The sequence below is a fragment of the Oncorhynchus gorbuscha genome, linkage group LG16 (genome assembly GCF_021184085.1).
Source record: "Oncorhynchus gorbuscha isolate QuinsamMale2020 ecotype Even-year linkage group LG16, OgorEven_v1.0, whole genome shotgun sequence".
Classification (NCBI taxonomy): Eukaryota; Metazoa; Chordata; class Actinopteri; order Salmoniformes; family Salmonidae; genus Oncorhynchus; species Oncorhynchus gorbuscha.
Window position 1 is genome coordinate 3,042,755 of NC_060188.1, and position 13,789 is coordinate 3,056,543.

At 49.6% G+C, this 13,789-nt stretch overlaps 1 protein-coding gene across 1 annotated transcript in view; it reads left to right on the forward strand.

Moving 5' to 3' along the window:
* The window catches only part of LOC123999673 (cAMP-dependent protein kinase type I-beta regulatory subunit-like), a 432,723-nt gene that overhangs the window by 49,671 nt on the left and 369,263 nt on the right, over nt 1-13,789 (forward strand).

Below are 13,789 nucleotides of genomic sequence, written 5' to 3' on the forward strand. Positions count from 1 at the left end.
TCCTCCGGTACCGCTTGTCAGAGAGAGAGAGAGATTCATTAATCCCTCCATCCCTCCCCTTCACCCCATCTCTACTCTCTTCCTCTCTCTGTCCTTCTCTACCTCTTTCTCTATCCCTCCATCCCTCCCCTTCACCCCATCTCTTCTCTCTTCCTCTCTCTTTCCTTCTCTACCTCTTTCTCTATCCCTCCATCCCTCCCCTTCACCCCATCTCTTCTCTCTTCCTCTCTCTGTCCTTCTCCACCTCTTTCTCTATCCCTCCATCCCTCCCCTTCACCCCATCTCTTCTCTCTTCCTCTCTCTTTCCTTCTCCACCTCTTTCTCTATCCCTCCATCCCTCCCCTTCACCCCATCTCTTCTCTCTTCCTCTCTCTGTCCTTCTCTACCTCTTTCTCTATCCCTCCATCCATCCCCTTCACCCCATCTCTTCTCTCTTCCTCTCTCTGTCCTTCTCTACCTCTTTCTCTATCCCTCATCCCTCCCCTTCATCCCATCTCTTCTCTCTTCCTCTCTCTGTCCTTCTCTATCTCTTTCTCTATCCCTCATCCCTCCCCTTCACCCCATCTCTTCTCTCTTCCTCTCTCTGTCCTTCTCTACCTCTTTCTCTATCCCTCCATCCCTCCCCTTCACCCCATCTCTTCTCTCTTCCTCTCTCTTTCCTTCTCTACCTCTTTCTCTATCCCTCCATCCATCCCTCCCTCCCCTTCACCCCATCTCTTCTCTCTTCCCCTCTCTTTCCTTCTCTATCTCTTTCTCTATCCCTCCATCCCTCCCGTTCACCCCATCTCTTCTCTCTTCCTCTCTCTTTCCTTCTCTACCTCTTTCTCTATCCCTCCATCCCTCCCCTTCACCCCATCTCTTCTCTCTTCCTCTCTCTTTCCTTCTCTACCTCTTTCTCTATCCCTCCATCCCTCCCCTTCACCCCATCTCTTCTCTCTTCCTCTCTCTTTCCTTCTCTACCTCTTTCTCTATCCCTCCATCCCTCCCCTTCACCCCATCTCTTCTCTCTTCCTCTCTCTTTCCTTCTCTACCTCTTTCTCTATCCCTCCATCCCTCCCCTTCACCCCATCTCTTCTCTCTTCCTCTCTCTGTCCTTCTCTACCTCTTTCTCTATCCCTCCATCCATCCCCTTCACCCCATCTCTTCTCTCTTCCTCTCTCTTTCCTTCTCTACCTCTTTCTCTATCCCTCCATCCCTCCCCTTCACCCCATCTCTTCTCTCTTCCTCTCTCTTTCCTTCTCTACCTCTTTCTCTATCCCTCCATCCCTCCCCTTCACCCCATCTCTTCTCTCTTCCTCTCTCTTTCCTTCTCTACCTCTTTCTCTATCCCTCCATCCCTCCCCTTCACCCCATCTCTTCTCTCTTCCTCTCTCTGTCCTTCTCTACCTCTTTCTCTATCCCTCCATCCCTCCCCTTCACCCCATCTCTTCTCTCTTCCTCTCTCTGTCCTTCTCTACCTCTTTCTCTATCCCTCCATCCCTCCCCTTCACCCCATCTCTTCTCTCTTCCTCTCTCTTTCCTTCTCTACCTCTTTCTCTATCCCTCCATCCCTCCCCTTCACCCCATCTCTTCTCTCTTCCTCTCTCTTTCCTTCTCTACCTCTTTCTCTATCCCTCCATCCCTCCCCTTCACCCCATCTCTCTCTTTCCTCTCTCTTTCCTTCTCTACCTCTTTCTCTATCCCTCCATCCCTCCCCTTCACCCCATCTCTTCTCTCTTCCTCTCTCTTTCCTTCTCTACCTCTTTCTCTATCCCTCCATCCCTCCCCTTCACCCCATCTCTTCTCTCTTCCTCTCTCTTTCCTTCTCTACCTCTTTCTCTATCCCTCCATCCCTCCCCTTCACCCCATCTCTTCTCTCTTCCTCTCTCTTTCCTTCTCCACCTCTTTCTCTATCCCTCTATCCATCTTTCCCTTTCACCCATTTCTCCTTTCTTCCCCTTTCCATCCCACCCCACCCCTACTATTCACTCTCTTCCCTCCCTATCTCTCCACCCCTCCTCCATCCCACCCCACCCCTACTATTCACTCTCTTCCCTCCCTATCCCTCCACCCCTCCTCCATCCCTTCCTTCCTTCCTAATTTCCAGGCCAGTACTGTGGGAAACATCTCAGGTGGCTCCTCCCTCCCTCCCTTCCACTCTCCCTTTTTACTCTGGACAGCAGCCTGAATACTGGTTCATTGCCGGGGAGAATCCATTAGCTCTGTATCCCAGGCTGCATCCACAGAACAGCAGGGAAAAGACTCTCCCTTCATCCATTACATTACATTTACATTACATTTAAGTCATTTAGCAGACGCTCTTATCCAGAGCGACTTACAAATTGGTGCATTCACCTTATGACATCCAGTGGGACAGTCACTTAACAATAGTGCATCTAAAACTTAGGGGGGTGGGGTGAGAGGGATTACTTAACCTATCCTAGGTATTCCTTAAAGAGGTGGGGTTTCAGGTGTCTCCGGAAGGTGGTGATTGACTCCGCTGTCCTGGCTCGTGAGGGAGTTTGTTCCACCATTGGGGGCCAGGGCAGCGAACAGTTTTGACTGGGCTGAGCGGGAGCTGTACTTCCTCAGTGGTAGGGAGGCGAGCAGGCCAGAGGTGGATGAACGCAGTGCCCTTGTTTGGGTGTAGGGCCTGATCAGAGCCTGAGGTACTGAGGTGCCGTTCCCCTCACAGCTCCGTAGGCAAGCACCATGGTCTTGTAGCGGATGCGAGCTTCAACTGGAAGCCAGTGGAGAGAACGGAGGAGCGGGGTGACGTGAGAGAACTTGGGAAGGTTGAACACCAGACGGGCTGCGGCGTTCTGGATGAGTTGAAGGGGTTTAATGGCACAGGCAGGGAGCCCAGCCAACAGCGAGTTGCAGTAATCCAGACGGGAGATGACAAGTGCCTGGATTAGGACCTGCGCCGCTTCCTGTGTGAGGCAGGGTTACTCTGCGGATGTTGTAGAGCATGAACCTACAGGAACGGGCCACCGCCTTGATGTTAGTTGAGAACGACAGGGTGTTGTCAGGATCACGCCAAGGTTCTTGGCGCTCTGGGAGGAGGACACAATGGAGTTGTCGACCGTGATGGCGAGATCATGGAACGGGCAGTCCTTCCCCGGGAGGAAGAGCAGCTCCGTCTTGCCGAGGTTCAGCTTGAGGTGGTGATCCGTCATCCACACTGATATGTCTGCCAGACATGCAGAGATGCGATTCGCCACCTGGTCATCAGAAGGGGGAAAGGAGAAGATTAATTGTGTGTCGTCTGCATAGCAATGATAAGAGAGACCATGTGAGGTTATGACAGAGCCAAGTGACTTGGTGTATAGCGAGAATAGGAGAGGGCCAAGAACAGAGCCCTGGGGGACACCAGTGGTGAGAGCGCGTGGTGAGGAGACAGATTCTCGCCACGCCACCTGGTAGGAGCGACCTGTCAGGTAGGACGCAATCCAAGCGTGGGCCGCGCCGGAGATGCCCAACTCGGAGAGGGTGGAGAGGAGGATCTGATGGTTCACAGTATCGAAGGCAGCCGATAGATCTAGAAGGATGAGAGCAGAGGAGAGAGAGTTAGCTTTAGCAGTGCGGAGCGCCTCCGTGATACAGAGGAGAGCAGTCTCAGTTGAATGACTAGTCTTGAAACCTGACTGATTTGGATCAAGAAGGTCATTCAGAGAGAGATAGCGGGAGAGCTGGCCAAGGACGGCACGTTCAAGAGTTTTGGAGAGAAAAGAAAGAAGGGATACTGGTCTGTAGTTGTTGACATCGGAGGGATCGAGTGTAGGTTTTTTCAGAAGGGGTGCAACTCTCGCTCTCTTGAAGACGGAAGGGACGTAGCCAACGGTCAGGGATGAGTTGATGAGCGAGGTGAGGTAAGGGAGAAGGTCTCCGGAAATGGTCTGGAGAAGAGTCTGGAGGGGATAGGGTCAAGCGGGCAGGTTGTTGGGCGGCCGGCCGTCACAAGACGCGAGATTTCATCTGGAGAGAGAGGGGAGAAAGAGGTCAGAGCACAGGGTAGGGCAGTGTGAGCAGAACCAGCGGTGTCGTTTGACTTAGCAAACGAGGATCGGATGTCTCGACCTTCTTTTCAAAATGGTTGACGAAGTCATCTGCAGAGAGGGAGGAGGGGGGGGGAGGGGGGAGGGGCGGAGGATTCAGGAGGGAGGAGAAGGTGGCAAAGAGCTTCCTAGGGTTAGAGGCAGATGCTTGGAATTTAGCGTGGTAGAAAGTGGCTTTAGCAGCAGAGACAGAGACAGAGGAGGAAAATGTAGAGAGGAGGGAGTGAAAGGATGCCAGGTCCGCAGGGAGGCGAGTTTTCCTCCATTTCCGCTCGGCTGCCCGGAGCCCTGTTCTGTGAGCTCGCAATGAGTCATCGAGCCACGGAGCGGGAGGGGAGGACCGAGCCGGCCTGGAGGATAGGGGACATAGAGAGTCAAGGGATGCAGAGAGGGAGGAGAGGAGGCAGAATCAGGAGATAGGTGGGAGAAGGTTTGAGCGGAGGGAAGAGATGATAGGATGGAAGAGGAGAGAGTAGCGGGGGAGAGAGAGCGAAGGTTGGGACGGCGCGATACCATCCGAGTAGGGGCAGTGTGGGAGGTGTTGGATGAGAGCGAGAGGGAAAAGGATACAAGGCAGTGGTCGGAGACTTGGAGGGGAGTTGCAGTGAGGTTAGTGGAAGAACAGCATCTAGTAAAGATGAGGTCGAGCGTATTGCCTGCCTTGTGAGTAGGGGGGAAGGTGAGAGGGTGAGGTCAAAAGAGGAGAGGAGTGGAAAGAAGGAGGCAGAGAGGAAAGAGTCAAAGGTAGACGTGGGGAGGTTAAAGTCGCCCAGAACTGTGAGAGGTGAGCCGTCCTCAGGAAAGGAGCTTATCAAGGCATCAAGCTCATTGATGAACTCTCCGAGGGAACCTGGAGGGCGATAAATGATAAGGATGTTAAGCTTGAAAGGGCTAGTAACTGTGACAGCATGGAATTCAAAGGAGGCGATAGACAGATGGGTAAGGGGAGAAAGAGAGAATGACCACTTGGGAGAGATGAGGATCCCGGTGCCACCACCCCGCTGACCAGATGCTCTCGGGTGTGCGAGAACACGTGGGCGGACGAAGAGAGAGCAGTAGGAGTAGCAGTGTTGTCTGTGGTGATCCATGTTTCCGTCAGTGCCAAGAAGTCGAGGGACTGGAGGGAGGCATAGGCTGAGATGAACTCTGCCTTGTTGACCGCAGATTGGCAGTTCCAGAGGCTACCGGAGACCTGGAACTCCACGTGGGTCGTGCGCGCTGGGACCACCAGAGTAGGGTGGCCGCGGCCACGCGGTGAGGAGCGTTTGTATGGTCTGTGCAGAGAGGAGAGAACAGGGATAAACAGACACATAGTTGACAGGCTACAGAAGAGGCTACGCTAATGCAAAGGAGATTGAATGACAAGTGGACTACACGTCTCGAATGTTCAGAAAGTTAAGCTACGTAGCAAGAATCTTATTGACTAAAATGATTAAAATGATACAGTACTGCTGAAGTAGGCCAGCTGGCAGTGGGTGCGTTGTTGACACTACACTAATCAAGTCGTTCCGTTGAGTGTAATAGTTTCGACAGTGCTGCTATTCGGGGGCTAGCTGGCTAGCTAACAGTGTTGTTTACGTTACGTTGGGTTAAAAGAACAACAATAGCTGGCTAGCTAACCTAGAAAATCGCTCTAGACTACACAATTATCTTTGATACAAAGACGGCTATGTAGCTAGCTATGTAGCTAGCTACGATCAAACAAATCAAACCGTTGTACTGTAATGAAATGAAGTGAAAATGTGATACAACCTGTGAATGCGACCGGGTAGTTGAGTTCTATACAGAAGACGTTGGCTAGCGTTGGCTAGCTGTTGGCTAGCTAGCAGAGTCACCTACGTTAAGGACGACAAATAGCTGGCTAGCTAACCTCGGTAAATTAAGATAATCACTCTAAGACTACACACTCTAAACCTAAACAACACAATTATCTTGGATACGATGATACGATGATACGAAGACAGCAAAGACAGCTATGTAGGTAGCTAACACTAAACTAATCAAGTCGTTCAGTTGAGTGTAAAAGTTTCTCAGTGCAGCTAATCAGTGGACGTTAGCTAGCTGGCTAGTGAAGACTACGTTAGGACGGCGAAATACGATAATTACGCAATTATCTTTGATACAAAGACGGCTATGTAGCTAGCTGAGAAGAAATTGCTAAGATAAGACAAATCAAACCGTTGTGATATAATGATATAATGAAATATAATGAAAAAGTTATACTACCCGTTGGAGCGACGTGCAGATGCGACCACTCGCTCCATTCTAGCCTCCCGCCGGTCCCAGGGAGAAAACACAAAACACACCTTTTTCCATTCTTTCGTCAGCTGGTAATTTACTGCACTCCCCACTTCTTGGCACAGGGCTTCAGTCTGATTGCACGTCAGTGTTGTTGCAACCAGCCGACAGTTTGCACAGCAGTGGCAGGCAGAGAAGGAACATGTGATATCATAGAATCACACAGGCAGAAGTACACTGTAGTAGAGAAAATTGGTTCAAGTAGTACTTGTTTCCTTGAAAATAATCTGAGCATTTGATTATGTCTTCCTGGAGTGACAGATGGGAGAGGTTTGCACTTTTGGGTCTACACCATTAGTTTCATTTGTGTCAGGCAAGCTCAGAAAAGCGCAGTGAAGTATTTTAAATAAAGCAAATACTATTTGAACCCAGGCCTGATGTAGTCACTTAAATCTAGTGCTTGGGTGGCTGATACGGAGGCTTAGGGTTACATTGGCACCGGACCATAAACTTGCCTTGTTTTAATGTATACAAGACCTGTTGGCATGACCAGACCATACATGACCACACAGCCCCAGAGGAGACCGTATATGATTCTGAATTTATATGACTGGCTGTCGTGTTCGTGTAGCGGCTACAGAGACGGGCCGTCAGCGACAGACAGACAGACAGACAGACAGACAGACAGACAGACAGACAGACAGACAGACAGACAGACAGACAGACAGACAGACAGACAGACAGACAGACAGACAGACAGACAGACAGACAGACAGACAGACAGACAGACAGACAGACAGACAAACAGACAGGCCTACAGGCAGAACAACATGGTGTCTGATTAGCTCATGTCTGAGTGAAGGGGTGTAACGATGATGACAGGTCAGGATTATGTGTGATCAGCCGGACGTCGGAAGCTGTGACTTGGCGTTAGTTTAGCTCTGACAGGGCCGTGCTGAGTCCAACTCCCTCAGCCTTCAGCTGATGCGCTCAGTCACATTGAAGTTCCATTACCATAGTTTTGTGGTTGACACGTGACAAACTTCCACAATTTGTTCCTCTTGAATCCAGTCATACCACTTGTACGAAACACTGTTGTTCAAAACCAATAGGCCTAAAGTACAATTTGTATACGCTTTCTAAATGAGCCAGAGATGTCTGGGGCTGACGTAGATGGGCAGATGGTCTGTGATGGTTTGTGATGGTCAATGCTGGCGTGCCCTCTCTGGAGTGTCTGTCCATGTCTGGTGTTGCTGAGCTGAGAGGCTGTTGTCAATGACAGATGGGCCCTGATTGGCTAGAGTTGTTGGTTCCAAGGCTGTTGCTATGGCAAGGCTGTTCCAACATCTCAGACACTCTGGACCCACTCCAAAATACATACCTCCCCAACAGATCCACAGATGACACAATCTCAACTGCACTCCACACTGCCCTCACCCACATAGACAAATTGAATACCTACAGTGCCTTGCGAAAGTATTCGGCCCCCTTGAACTTTGCGACCGTTTGCCACGTTTCAGACTTAAAACATAAAGATATGAAACTGTATTTTTTGTGAAGAATCAACAACAAGTGGGACACAATCATGAAGTGGAACAACATTTATTGGATATTTCAAACTTTTTTAACAAATCAAAAACTGAAAAATTGGGCGTGCAAAATTATTTAGCCCCTTTACTTACAGTGCAGCAAACTCTCTCCAGAAGTTCAGTGAGGATCTCTGAATGATCCAATGTTGACCTAAATGACTAATGATGATAAATACAATCCACCTGTGTGTAATCAAGTCTCCGTATAAATGCACCTGCACTGTGATAGTCTCAGAGGTCCGTTAAAAGCGCAGAGAGCATCATGAAGAACAAGGAACACACCCGGCAGGTCCGAGATACTGTTGTGAAGAAGTTTAAAGCCGGATTTGGATACAAAAAGATTTCCCAAGCTTTAAACATCCCAAGGAGCACTGTGCAAGCGATAATATTGAAATGGAAGGAGTATCAGACCACTGCAAATCTACCAAGACCTGGCCGTCCCTCTAAACTTTCAGCTCATACAAGAAGAAGACTGATCAGAGATGCAGCCAAGAGGCCCATGATCACTCTGGATGAACTGCAGAGATCTACAGCTGAGGTGGGACACTCTGTCCATAGGACAACAATCAGTCGTATATTGCACAAATCTGGCCTTTATGGAAGAGTGGCAAGAAGAAAGCCATTTCTTAAAGATATCCATAAAAAAGTGTTGTTTAAAGTTTGCCACAAGCCACCTGGGAGACACACCAAACATGTGGAAGAAGGTGCTCTGGTCAGATGAAACCAAAATTGAACTTTTTGGCAACAATGCAAAACGTTATGTTTGGCGTAAAAAGCAACACAGCTCATCACCCTGAACACACCATCCCCACTGTCAAACATGGTGGTGGCAGCATCATGGTTTGGGCCTGCTTTTCTTCAGCAGGGACAGGGAAGATGGTTAAAATTGATGGGAAGATGGATGGAGCCATATACAGGACCATTCTGGAAGAAAACCTGATGGAGTCTGCAAAAGACCTGAGACTGGGACGGAGATTTGTCTTCCAACAAGACAATAATCCAAAACATAAAGCAAAATCTACAATGGAATGGTTCAAAAATAAACATATCCAGGTGTTAGAATGGCCAAGTCAAAGTCCAGACCTGAATCCAATCGAGAATCTGTGGAAAGAACTGAAAATTGCTGTTCACAAATGCTCTCCATCCAACCTCACTGAGCTCGAGCTCTTTTGCAAGGATGAATGGGAAAAAATTTCAGTCTCTCGATATGCAAAACTGATAGAGACATACCCCAAGCGACTTACAGCTGTAATCGCAGCAAAAGGTGGCGCTACAAAGTATTAACTTAAGGGGGCTGAAATTTGCACGCCCAATTTTTCAGTTTTTGATTTGTTAAAAAGGTTTGAAATATCCAATAAATGTCGTTCCACTTCATGATTGTGTCCCACTTGTTGTTGATTCTTCACAAAAAAATATAGTTTTATATCTTTATGTTTGAAGCCTGAAATGTAGCAAAAGGTCGCAAAGTTCAAGGGGGCTGAATACTTTCGCAAGGCACTGTATGTAAGAGGGCTGTTCATTGACTACAGCTCCGCATTCAACACCATAGTGCCCTCCAAACTCATCACTAAGCTCAGGACCCTGGGACTAAACAACTCTGCAACTGGATCCTGGACTTCCTGACGGGCCGCCCCCTGCTGGTGAGGGTAGGCAACAGCACATCCGCCATCAACACAGGGGCCCTCAGGGGTGCGTGCTTAGTCCCACGACTGCATGGGTGAATACCATCATCAAGTTTGCTGACGACGTGAAGGTGGTAGGAGGGATCACTGACGAGGAAGAGCCCAGAGGGAGACATGGCAGTGTGCTGACGACGTGAAGGTGGTAGGAGGGATCACTGACGAGGAAGAGGCCAGAGGGAGACATGGCAGTGTGCTGAAGATGTGAAGATGGTAGGAGGAATCACTGATGAGGAAGAGGCCAGAGGGAGACATGGCAGTGTGCTGACGACGTGAAGGTGGTAGGAGGAATCACTGATGAGGAAGAGGTCAGAGGGAGACATGGCAGTGTGCTGACGACGTGAAGATGGTAGGAGGGATCACTGATGAGGAAGAGGTCAGAGGGAGACATGGCAGTGTGCTGGCGACGTGAAGGTGGTAGGAGGGATCACTGATGAGGAAGAGGTCAGAGGGAGACATGGCAGTGTGCTGGTGACGTGAAGGTGGTAGGAGGGATCACTGACGAGGAAGAGGTCAGAGGGAGACATGGCAGTGTGCTGGTGACGTGAAGGTGGTAGGAGGGATCACTGATGAGGAAGAGGTCAGAGGGAGACATGGCAGTGTGCTGGCGACGTGAAGGTGGTAGGAGGGATCACTGATGAGGAAGAGGTCAGAGGGAGACATGGCAGTGTGCTGAAGACGTGAAGGTGGTAGGAGGAATCACTGACGAGGAAGAGGTCAGAGGGAGACATGGCAGTGTGCTGAAGACGTGAAGGTAGTAGGAGGGATCACTGATGAGGAAGAGGTCAGAGGGAGACATGGCAGTGTGCTGACAGGACAACAACCTCTCCCTCAACATCAGCAAGACAAAGGATCTGATCGTGGACAACAGGAAACAGAGGGGTTAACACGCCCCGTCCGTATCGATGGGGCTGTAGTGGAGCGGGTCGAGAGCATCAAATTCCTCGGTGTCCACATCACTAAGGAATTAACAGGTCCACACACACTCCACGCAGTTGTGAAGAGGGCACGACAGAGCTTTTTCTCCCTCAGGAGGCTGAAAAGATTCAGCATGGGCCTTCAGATCCTCAAAAAGTTGTACAGCTGCACCATTGAGAGCATCTTGACTGGCTGCATCACCGCTTGGTACAGCAAGGCACTACAGAGGATAGTGGATACGGCCCAGTACATCACTGGGGCTGAGCTCCCAGCCATCCAGGACCTCTATACCAGGCGGTGCCAGATGAAGGCCCTAAAAATGTTAAAAGACTCCAGCCACCCAAGTCATAGAATCTTCTCTCTGCTTCCGCATGGCAAGCGGTACCAGTGCACCAAGTGTGGAACCCACAACACAGTGAACAGCTTCTACCCCCAAGCCATGAGACTGCTAAACAAGACTGCCAAACAAGACTGCTAAACAAGACTTCTGAACAAGACTGCCAAACAAGACTGCTAAACAAGACTGCTAAACAAGACTGCCAAACAAGACTGCCAAACAAGACTGCCAAACAAGACTGCTAAACAAGACTGCTAAACAAGACTGCTAAACAAGACTGCTAAACAAGACTGCTGAACAAGACTGCTCAAACAACTGCTAAACAAGACTAAACAAGACCTAAACAAGACTGCTCAAGACACAACTGGAAGACTGCTCACAAGACTGGAAGACTGCTCAACAACTGGACTCTACAAGACCCACAACAAGACTGCTAAACAAACTCAAACAACTGGAAGACATGCTCACAAACTGGACTCTACCCACATGCTCAACAAGACTCCAAACAAGACTGCTCAACAAGACTCTACCCAAACACAGACTGGACTCTACCCAAACAAGACTGCTCCACATACTGGAAGACTGCTCACACATACTGGACTACCCACTACATACTGGACTCTACCCACATGCTCACACATACTGGACTCCACATACTGGACTCTACCCACATGCTCACACATACTGGACTCCACATACTGGACTCTACCCACATGCTCACACATACTGGACTCCACATACTGGACTCTACCCACATGCTCACACATACTGGACTCCACATACTGGACTCTACCCACATGCTCACACATACTGGACTCTACCCACATGCTCACACATACTGGACTGAACACATACTGGACTCTACCCACATGCTCACACATAACTCCACATACTGGACTCTCATGCTCACACATACTGGACTGCTCACATACTGGACTCTACCCACATGCTCACACATACTGGACTCACACATACTGGACTCTACCCACATGCTCACACATACTGGACTCTACCCACATGCTCACACATACTGGACTCCACATGCTACATACTGGACTCTACCCACATGCTCACACATACACTCTACCCACATGCTCACACATACTGGACTCTACCCACATGCTCACACACTGCTCACACATACTGGACTCTACCCACATGCTCACACATACTGGACTCTACCCACATGCTCACCCACACTGCTCACACATACTGGACTCTACCCACATGCTCACACATACTGGACATACTGGACTCTACCCACATGCCCACATACTGCTCACACATACTGGACTCTACCCACATGCTCACACATACTGGACTCTACCCACATGCTCACACATACTGGACTCTACCCACATGCTCACACATACTGGACTCTACCCACATGCTCACACATACTGGACTCTACCCACATGCTCACACATACTGGCTCACACATACTGGACTCTACCCACATGCTCACACATACTGGACTCTACCCACATGCTCACACATACTGGACTCTACCCACATGCTCACACATACTGGACTCTACCCACATGCTCACACATACTGGACTCCACATACTGACTCTACCCACATGACTCTACCCACATGCTCACACATACTGGACTCTACCCACATGCTCACACTACTGGACTCTACCCACATGCTCACACATACTGGACTCTACCCACATGCTCACACATACTGGACTCTACCCACATGCTCACACATACTGGACTCTACCCACATGCTCACACATACTGGACTCTACCCACATGCTCACACATACTGGACTCTACCCACATGCTCACACATACTGGACTCTACCCACATGCTCACACATACTGGACTCTACCCACATGCTCACACATGCTACTGGACTCTACCCACATGCTCACACATACTGGACTCTACCCACATGCTCACACATACTGGACTCTACCCACATGCTCACACATACTGGACTCTACCCACATGCTCACACATACTGGACTCTACCCACATGCTCACACATACTGGACTCCACATACTGGACTCTACCCACATGCTCACACATACTGGACTCTACCCACATGCTCACACATACTGGACTCTACCCACATGCTCACACATACTGGACTCTACCCACATGCTCACACATACTGGACTCTACCCACATGCTCACACATACTGGACTCTACCCACATGCTCACACATACTGGACTCTACCCACATGCTCACACATACTGGACTCTACCCACATGCTCACACATACTACCCACATGACTCACACATACTGGACTCTACCCACATGCTCACACATACTGGACTCTACCCACATGCTCACACATACTGGACTCTACCCACATGCTCACACATACTGACTCTACCCACATGCTCACACATACTGGACTACCCACATGCCACATACTGACTCACCCACATCACACATACTGGACTCTACCCACATGCTCACACATACTGGACTCTACCCACATGCTCACACATACTGGACTCCATGCTCACACATACTGGACTCTACCCACATGCTCACACATACTGCTCACACATACTGGACTCTCCCACATGCTCACACATACTGACTCTACCCACATGCTCACACATACTGGACTCTACCCACATGCTCACACATACTGGACTCTACCCACACACACATACTGGACTCTACCCACATGCTCACACATACTGGACTCTACCCACATGCTCACACATACTGGACTCTACCCACATGCTCACACATACTGGACTCTACCCACACACATACTGGACTCTACCCACATGCTCACACATACTGGACTCTACCCACATGCTCACACTGGACTCTACCCACATGCTCTGGACACATACTGGACTCTACCCACATGCTCACACATACTGGACTCTACCCACATACTGGCTCTACACATACTGGACTGGATGCTCACACATACTGGACTCTACCCACATGCTCACACATACTGGACTCTACCCACATGCTCACACATACTGGACTCTACCCACATG